We start from the raw sequence: 9831 nt of genomic DNA on the forward strand, positions 1-9831 counted from the left end.
CAAAAAAAAAAATGTCTGCCACTTTGTTGCTGGGGGGGCTGTAGCGAGTCGGGCACTGTAGAGACTTGGGGTACTATCAATTTTATTTGTTTTAAATGATTATTTTTCAAAATGTGGCCATTTTTTGAAAATTTGAGAACTTCTTTGAAAACGTGAACATTTTTTGAAAATTTGAGAACATTTTACGAAAATGCGAACATTTTCAAAAATATCTGAACTTTTAAATATTTTCTGAAAAACATGGTCAGTTGTTGAAAATGTTGAACCTTTTATTGAAAAATGTAAACAATTTTTAAAATTTGTGAACATTTTTAAAATTCCAAAACATTTTGAAAAATCTGAACATTTGAAAAATTATAAAATAAAAAACCAGTAACAGAAAAAATTGGACCAGAACCTTTAGAAGGTTACCAAAAGCGGTAAAAATCAAAAAGAAACCTTGTGAAAGCTTCGCAAAGCCGGAACGCTTGGTGCTATGGCTAACGTGGCCGGCCCGCTATGGTCGTTAGCTTGGTTTTCTTGTGCGTTTCCTCGACATTTGGACGCCGCAAAGAAGCCCCTCCATCGCAAAGCCGGAATGCTTCGTGCTATACTGCTGTGTCTAATCATATTTTTTTAATGCATGGCATTGCTTGCATATATGGGCGATGATATGTGTCGCTCGTAGCGACCGGAACAGCTCAAGTCGCTGCTATTGGGCGGCCCAATAATGCGGTTTTTTCACCTTTTTTTCCTATGTGTTTTTTTACTTAGGTCATTTGTTTTTTCCTCGGTCGGTTTCTAATTAAAAATTTTCACAAAAAATCCAAAAAATGTTCACAAAATAGAAAAAAGTTCCTGAATTTAAATAATATTCACGAAATCAAAGAAATGTTCACCAAAGTCAATAAATTCTCAAAAAATGTTTGCATTTATAAAAAATCAGGGATTTTAAAAATGTTTGTGAGTTCAGAAAATATTAGTGAATTCAAAAAATATTTGTGAGTTCAAAATTTATTCACAATTTTTAAAAATATTCATGAATTCAAAAAGATTCACGTATTCAAAAAAATCTTGCGAATTTGAAAATATTAATTATTTAGAAAATTTATTCTTAGACATGAAAAAATATGCACAAAAGATATTTCAAATTTGTGAACATTGTTTGAGATTGCAAACAGAATTTGAAAATTCCTAATATTTCTTGGAAAAACTGAACATTTTTTAAAGTGTGAAATGTTTTCTGAAGAAACATGAACTACTTTTAAGTTCAATTGTTTTTTTTGGGAGAAAAGAAACAATTTATGAAAGTCCAAACAAAATTTGAAGATTTTGACAATTTTTAAAGAATTTATGAATATTATATAAAAAAGGAAATAGAAAAAAAGGAAAAAAAATGCAGGAAAATAAGTTTCAAAAACCTAGGTTCCGAAAACCGGTAAAAACTATCTCGAAACCTTTTAGAAGGTTCCCAAACTGGCTGAGAAACTGTTCATGAACCCGTCCAACTCAAGCGAACACACTCTTTCTGGGCCGTGCCAGCTTAACGCTCATAGCGACCTTCACGCGAATCTTATTGCTCACAATAAGGGATAAACTGAAATCACTAATTAAGAAATACTCCTTTCAAAGATCACTTCCACCTTCCAGGTTGCGACAAGTGGCGCATTGCATGTGCGCCACTTGTCGCAAACGGGAATTTTCCATTTTTTTTCGTAGATCTGTTCATTCAAAATGTTTTCTTTTTTAAACCGTGCATCCAAATCTCAAACCATTTTCACCGTTGGATTCCTCGCGTTGAGATCTTCAAAACTAGATCCTATGTTGAAAGGTTTTGACAAACTTTTTTGTCGAAAAAACCGGACGAAAAAACCACACTGGGAGCAAAAAAAAAAATTCACTTTACAAAAGCCGTTTCCGGGAGGAACGGCTGTACCTCTCGCGGAAGCAAATCCGTGCCTCTCACAGAAGAAAAACGACCTAAGGGAAAAAAAGAAACGTATTTTTTTCGTTTCTGGGAGGCACGGCCGTGCCTCTCGCGAAAAAAAAAACACGTTCTTTTTGTGTTTTCGAGAGGTACAACCATGCCTCTCGCGGAAGTAAATATGTGCCTCTCGCGGAAGCAAAACCGTGCTTCTTATGGAAGAAAAAAAGATCTTGAAGTATCTCTCGTCCATCCCCGTAAAGATCTTGAAGTATCATTCCCTTTACACTTGAGCAAAAAGCACTCATAAGAAAATTACTTTGTTGAGCACGAGCCCTGAAAATTGATCTTGTGACACTAATTAACATCAATTGATCCGGCGCAAGCAAATTGTGGCCACACCCGGTCAAGCAGAGCCGGACTGATGAATTAGAAGTATTATGAGAATTAGTCATTGCTTTGGGAAATTTGGAAATACATGTCCGTCCTTGTCAAGATATTAGAACTAGTAGAAGGGTATGTGTGCTTCGCCGCACCGAGCACACCGGGAAATACAACACGGATATATCAATGTAGCACAAAAGAACATCGAAAGTTTTAAAACAAATTGCTCCATGTGTAACAAGGGGAGAATAAGCTTAAGTCGCCAACGCCAAGCATGACCATTTTGGAGGAACGGCCACACAACCAACGGTCCACATTCATAAGCACTCAAGTATTCATGAATTAATGCATATGGGTCTCTTGTGACTTGTGAGCAAGTAAAACATGGCTCTGTACAAGGAATAAAACACAATTTTTGGACTGTATGTACATGTTGCACTAGAAATGAACTGGTACTTTCATCTCTGCCGCCGGGGAGGCGGTGGTGTCCCCGAGGGAGCGGGGACATAGGCCAGCCTTGAGCTCGTCGAGCTCTGGGGTGAGGCAGCCGGCGACCTTGGCACTCTCCTAGACTATCTCGGATCCATCGTGTATAGGGCCGGGCGACGGCACGGGAGATCGGAGAGGCGACGGGATTGGCATCGGGAGGGCGGATCTGGACGGAGGGAGGGCGGCTGCACCTTTTTTTGGAGAGAGACCTTCGACTTAGGAGGAGGAGACATGTGAGGATTGGGAGGAGGGAGAGATGGATTCAAGGGGAGAATTCCAGGATTGGGAGGAGGATATTTTCCATCTCGTCCATCTCTCCTTCACCTGCTCAAACATAAAAGAAGCTGTCATAAGAGAATAACATACTAGTTTTGTTTTTGCGGGGAAGAAAATAACTATGTTGAGCGTACGGAGGCAGTGAAGTTGATCCTGGAACTAACGAACATTAACTCATCCGAACCAAGAAAAATACTACTCACTAGTATTGATTTGCTACGGTGCGGCAGCATATAAAGATTGGGGTCGTTAGTGATCAACCGCCTTAATATTTGGAACTAATTAACGTGTGGACAAACAGACATGCATAGATATAGATATCAAAGAAAATGGAAGGGGGACAAGAGCTACTAAGCTTAAGCTGCCTACGTATGTACGTACCTCGCATCCTTTCCGCCGCAGCTCATTTGGTGTGTTGTCATCTTCAGAAATCTGGTCCAGCATCAGGTAACTGAGGGACGGAAGGTGCAGCAACCCATCAGGGAGCTTGCTCATCTTCCACCCTAGAAGTGCCAGGTGGGAGAGCTTTGGCATTGCCCCGACCTCCATCCTCCACTCCTCGGCGGAAAAATTAACAAGTTCTAACTCTTGCAGCCGAGGAAACCCTTGGGCAGAGCAGCACATGGTCTGGCCTTTGTACCCACACATGGTCCTCAACTCCAACACCACAAGACAGGGGAGTTTCTCCAGGATCGGCATCGGGTCTTGTTTTATGACATTAGCATATAGAACAAGACGACGTACGCTTTGTGGGAACACAGCAGGCAGCTTATCGAGCCCATTAAATTTGCGGAGACTAATATCAACCAGGTGAGGCATGTTTAGAAATATGTTGAGCACCTCCACTGGTATACTGGGGTACACCGAAAAGGAGAAGGTTGTTAGTTGATTCAGCTGGCCCAAGAAAATCATCATGTCATGACAGCGGAAACCCAAGCGGTCTCCTTCGGCTGCAGGAAAAAGATCCAACACAAAGCTCTGTAGCTCTTTCAGCTGCAGTCGCACACTCCTTGCAGGTGGTGGTGGAGAAAAATTTCTCACACTAGAAAGGTAAACATGCCTTAGAGTAGGAATATCCCAGAGAGAGCTTGGTACCACTGACATCAAATCTGTGCATCTGAGATCTATAGTCTGCAAGTAAAGCAGTTTGCCAATTGAAGAAGGGAGCACCACATCTTCACAATTTCTCAACCTAAGCAATCTTATGTGAATGCACCCACCAATTACGTTGGAGAAATCTTTTAGTGTTGATTTTTCAATGCAAAGAACTCTCAGGAATCTCAGCTTAGGAAGGGACACTGCTTCAGGCTCAAAGCCAAGCAGACTTCGGACATTAGGTGTCGCAGGTAAAATCTGATCACTCAAAGTTTGAAAACTAAAACGATAAGATGTCAAGTTATCAGATGATGATGCACCAGCTTGGCCTGCAATTTTTTTAGAGTGCATTACATGTCAGAGAAAAAGCTAGCCGCATACAAGGACATATAGTGAATTTAAAAGTGGAATCAATTAATAGGAAGAGACCAGCAGACGAAAGCTGACCTGCAGTTTTGTTGTTAGTATCAAGAAAACCATCTTGTCTTGCTTCTTTTATGCACCAGTCATGTAAGATATCATGAATCCTTATTGTCTCTATCCATCCATGTGCCGTACTTCTGCGAACAACTTGGACCAAGCTTCTTTGAGCCAACTCGGTTACATAGCTCCGTGTTGTTTCTTCTAGTGTATGGTTTGGTGTATGTGGAATGAAACTTTCTGCTATCCACAACTCAATAAGATGCGGCACATGTATTTCATAATCCTCAGGAAAAGCAGCAAAATAAAGTAAACAAGATCTCAAATGATGATTTGGTAGGTCCTTGTAACTGCGTGCCAGTATGACACTCATCATTTGTCCATCCTTGGTTGCTGGCCAATCAGAGAGTATATCGGACCATATTTGTGCATTTAGATTTTTAGACAGATAACCCCCCAAAACTCCAAGTGCAAGTGGCAATCCATCACATTTCTTTGCAAGGCTTCTCCCAAGCTTTTCAAACTCGTCCACATCATGTATGGCAGACCTTTTGTATGTTGGTAAAGCTTTGCTACTAAAAAGTTGCCAACTTTTCTCTTCATCTAATTTCTTCAAAGGATGAACATAGGTTGGCATCTGAACATGGTTTGCAACATCTTCTTTTCATGTCGTTAACAGTACTCTGCTACCATTAGTTGCATCTGGAAAGACTGTAATCATTCCGTTTAATTGCTCCCATGTATCTGTTTCCCAAACATCATCAAGAACTACTAAGTACCTCTTTTGTGACAGAAATTCATTGATCTTCTTTCCCACCTCATACTCTTTCATTTGGTCAACAGACTCATCCTTGTGCCCTGTGATTTGTTTCATAATATCCTTTAGTAAATCAACACCCTTGAACTTTTGAGATACAGTCACCCAAGCAAGTGTGTCAAAGTGCTCCTTAACTCTAGATGAAGTGTAGACCTTTCTAGCAAGTGTTGTTTTTCCTGCCCCGCCCATGGCAACTATAGACACAACACTAAGCAGGTAATCATTGTCAACTAACTTGTCCACTATTTCTTTGTGCTCATCCTCAAAACCAACCATGAAAACATCATCTTCAGAGTTTTGATGTATAGGACCATCATCTTGTGAAAAATCGTCCTTTACAAAAACATTGTTATCCAGACTAATATTCAGATTTTGTGCGCATGCAAAAATCTCCTTGATCTTCCTTTTTACACGTTGAATTTCAACACCGATTTTACGAAGGGTTACCAAGTCATTCGGCAATCTAGCATACCTTGAAATAGCACCCATGAATCCCTTCTTGAGCCTGTTTCTCTTCTCCATATAATCCGCAGCTTCAATGACATTCTGAGCTTCATAAGCCGCAGTCCTAATCTGGCTCAGCAAGACTGCAACCCTTGCATTTCCTGATCTCCACTTGCTATCAACATCTTTGAGGTAGGCCTGCAACCTCATCAGTTCTTCCTTCAACAGCCCCACTTCAAGGTTGACTGCACACAAGAATGTGGTCTCCTGGACTGCAAGATTTCCCACGCTCCCGAGCACGGTGTTCACAGCCGACTGCGCCATCGCCCCTTTCTTCTTCCCCCCTCAAAGACAGGGAAAAGGCTCGGACTGCAAGCCTGCAAGTAGCCATGGTTGACTGTGAGAACGTACTGTAGCGAGGAGAGGAGGATAAGACGAGAAAAGGTGCAAGAGACAGATCTGAGAGACTCACCGATGGGATTGTGCAGACTGCGGCCGACGGGAGCAGCACACCGTTCCCCGGCGGCTTCAACCACAGCACGGGCGGCGGTGCTTCCCCAGCCCAGATCCCTCCACGTGGCTCGCTCTCCGGCACGCCGAGGCCTCCTCCGTGCACGGTTGCGGTGCGGGGTGTTAGCAGTGTAGCGGCGTTGTCCTCCCTTGGACGGTGTGGACGGAGGCGTGCTCGGGCGGCGACTGTGGCGCTGTGCAGGCGGCGGCTCGAGGAGAGAGAGAGAGCGAGAGACGGAGAGAGTGAGTGAAAGTGCAGCTGCTGTTTCTTACACCGCTCACATGCCGACCTCGCTGGCCAAGACTCGAAACAGTGCTAGCTAGTCTATGCACAGCATTCACACCCTCTATTCAATGCGTGCAGTGAATTATTGCGGTGTCAGATGGACACAGGAAGATGATAACGTTCAACGGAAAGAGGGGAAAGAGGGGAAAAGGAGAGCGCACATGGTGGGTCGGTATGTCACAGCCCAACAATGCTAAACTGACCGCTTTTTATGGGAGTAATTAGAGCAACTTCGACGCGCAGACTTAAAAGGCCATTTTGTCCAATTTTTTGTCTATTTGGGACACTCATCTCTGCTTGCGCATTTGGGTTTGCGCTTACGTCCAACCCTGGCCCAACCCATTTTTAAAGTGGCGCGAAAGAAATAGCACACATATTTTAAAAATATAAAACATTAATTAAACATTAACGTCGGCTACAAAGGCCAGGGAGAGTCCACGGGTTCACGTTACATTAAGTATAAAAACATTTAATTAAACTGGAAACTATGAGGCGCGCTGTCCTAGTCGTCGTTGGAGCTAGTGAGGTTGACGAGAGTCGGCAACGGGCGAGCCTACGGGAACGCTGTCTCCCAAGGTGCGACGACGTCATTCGCCACTAGCTGGGCTGCGCCACCATGGGCAAGGCGATCCTCCTCCTCCCAGTGGCGGAGACAGGGGGGGGGGGGACCAGCAGGGGCCCTGGCCCCCCCTAACACCATGGATTTAGTGATACTTTGTTGATGAACAGTGCGAAAATTAGTTATAATTTGCTGTTAAAAGCCTTTTCCTCGTTGGATTGGCCCTCCCCAACTAGTTTTCACAGCATTTGGCCCCCCTAATGCTATTTTCCTGGCTCCGCCGCTGCCTCCTCCGCCTCGCGGCGTTCTTCCTTGGCGTCGCACTCCAGCTGCTCGAGGTGCTCGCCCTCACGGCGCTCCTCCGCAAGCTTGCGCTGCCGTCATTGTTCAGGTACATCTGCTCCTGGGAAACTGCTGATGCTGGGCAAGCTGTTTGCTGCTGCTGTTTCTACTCACATGCATCGACGTCGCTGGCCAAGACTCGAAACAGTGCTAGTGAATTATTGCATCTACTGCATGGGTATACTGTTTTCTCCATGTGGCTCCAGGGAAGAGTGGAAAAGGTAGACCGCCCACAGGTTCAGTCTTTTTATTTTAAATTAAACAGAAGAGGGGTCTCGAAGGACCCCGAAGGTATTTCTGCCAACAGTACAAGCAACAATTACACAAGCACCAACATAACACAGAAAATTACAGAGAAGTCCTTGCTTTTTGCAAAGAGGACCCCAGAACAGAAAATAGAAAATCAATCTAGTCCTTAAACACAGCACCAAACGGAAACCAAAGCCGCCGTCGCCGGGGACGAACCACTTGGGGCGGCGGCTTTGCTGCGCCATCTCCATCAAGCCTGCATAAACAGCAGCAGAAGCTCGGCCCATCAGACGATGGCGCATCGGAAGAAAAGAGCGCACTAGTAGAAAACAAGGCTTTGGTCCAGGCCGGGTAAGCCCATTAATCCAGGTTCACTCACGAACCGGGACCCATGGGGCATCGGTCCCGGTTCGTGAGGCCAGGGGGCCGGCCAGGCCTCGTGGGGCATTGGTCCCGGTTCGTCTGGCCCCTTTGGTCCGATTCCAGACACGAACCGGGACCAATGGTCCTCACTTCTCGCCCACAACTATTTGGTCCCGATTCCAGCCACGAACCGGGACCAATGGTTGTGGCTATATATACCCCCTCGCCCGTGAGCAGAGTAGTGGAGTGCTCTGTTTTTCTGGCCGACCGTGGGAGAGCTTTGTGGTGCTCTAGCTCACCTCCTATGCACATGAGGTGTTCGATTAAATTCCCAAGCCACACTTAAACTTTCTCCTCTTGAAGCTCATTGTCCAAACTCCATTTTTCTGAAAATTTGTATAGTTTCCTGTCCGGTCCCTGTCCTCACCGCCATCGATCGCCTGCGCCGATCTTGTCGCTGGCACCACCGTGGTGAGCCTATTGATTTTATCTTCTTTCTAAAAGAAAAAAGTTATTACTTGCATGATTTAGATAGATACTTGTGTAATTTTCTTACTTTTATTATTGTTTGTTATTATATAGTGCGATGGTTTTGGTATCCACCTCCGTCGGCCCTCGTACTATCTATGATTCGAATGTGGTATATATTATCTTTTATAACTATTTGGTTCATTTAGTGTTTATAACAATTATGCCGAACAACATTATAGATTTTTTTTATCTAGGAGGTATGTGAACTGGAAATTCCAACCGACCCTATTGTCGAGAGGTTAAATTTAGTTGAAGAAGAAAACAATTACTTGAAGGAAAAATTAAAAAAAATTGAGAAGGAGAAGATGATATTGGAGTTGAATGTTGCGGATGCCCTCGATGACCACAAGATCAAGATGGATGCAATGCGCTTGAAGATTAGAAAGATTAGAAAATATGCCATTCATACTAAGGCTTACTATCATTATACCGTTGGATCAATTATTACCTTAGTTGCGATTATGATCGCATTTGTTGTTGCATTGAAATGTTTTACATAGTTTCAATGTATGGTTTGATTAGTTGCTCCGGAGACCTATATGTTGTTAGATGAGAACTATGTATGTACTTTGGTTTTAATGTGATGATGAACTTCTATTAATTTGGTGACAGACACACTTAATTTTCTATTCGTGATGTTCTGTAATGGTTTTTGACACACTTAATTATATATAATGCACGCAGATGAACCGGCAATGGATGTACGGTGACAGACACACCTCCGAGTACATTAAGGGCGTGCATAATTTTCTCGAAGTGGCTGAGGCAAACAAGCAAAATGCTTTTATGTGTTGTCCATGCCCTATATGTGGGAATACGAAGTCTTACTCTGACTCGAAAACCCTTCACACCCACCTGCTTTATAAGAGTTTCATGCCACACTATAATGTTTGGACCAAGCATGGAGAAATAGGGGTTATGATGGAAGACAGTGAAGAAGAAGAGGACGATGACAACTATGTGCCCCTGAATACGGTGATGCTGCAACGGGGGAAGCTGTTGAAGATCAAGAGGAACAAGACGATGTGACCGATGATGATCTCCGCCGGGTCATTGTTGATGCAAGGAGACAGTGCGAAAGTCAAAAGGAGAAGCTCAAGTTCGATCGCATGTTAGAGAATCACAAAAAAGGTTTGTACCCCAATTGCAAAGATGGCAACACA

The 9831-nt window shown here is 43.6% G+C and overlaps 1 pseudogene; it reads right to left on the bottom strand.

The window, feature by feature from the left end:
• Positions 1-2541: 2541 nt before the first annotated feature.
• LOC119338216 lies at positions 2542-6657 on the bottom strand (annotated as a pseudogene).
• Positions 6658-9831: the final 3174 nt, after the last annotated feature.

This window comes from Triticum dicoccoides, chromosome 7B (genome assembly GCF_002162155.2).
Source record: "Triticum dicoccoides isolate Atlit2015 ecotype Zavitan chromosome 7B, WEW_v2.0, whole genome shotgun sequence".
In the NCBI taxonomy this organism is placed as follows: Eukaryota; Viridiplantae; Streptophyta; class Magnoliopsida; order Poales; family Poaceae; genus Triticum; species Triticum dicoccoides.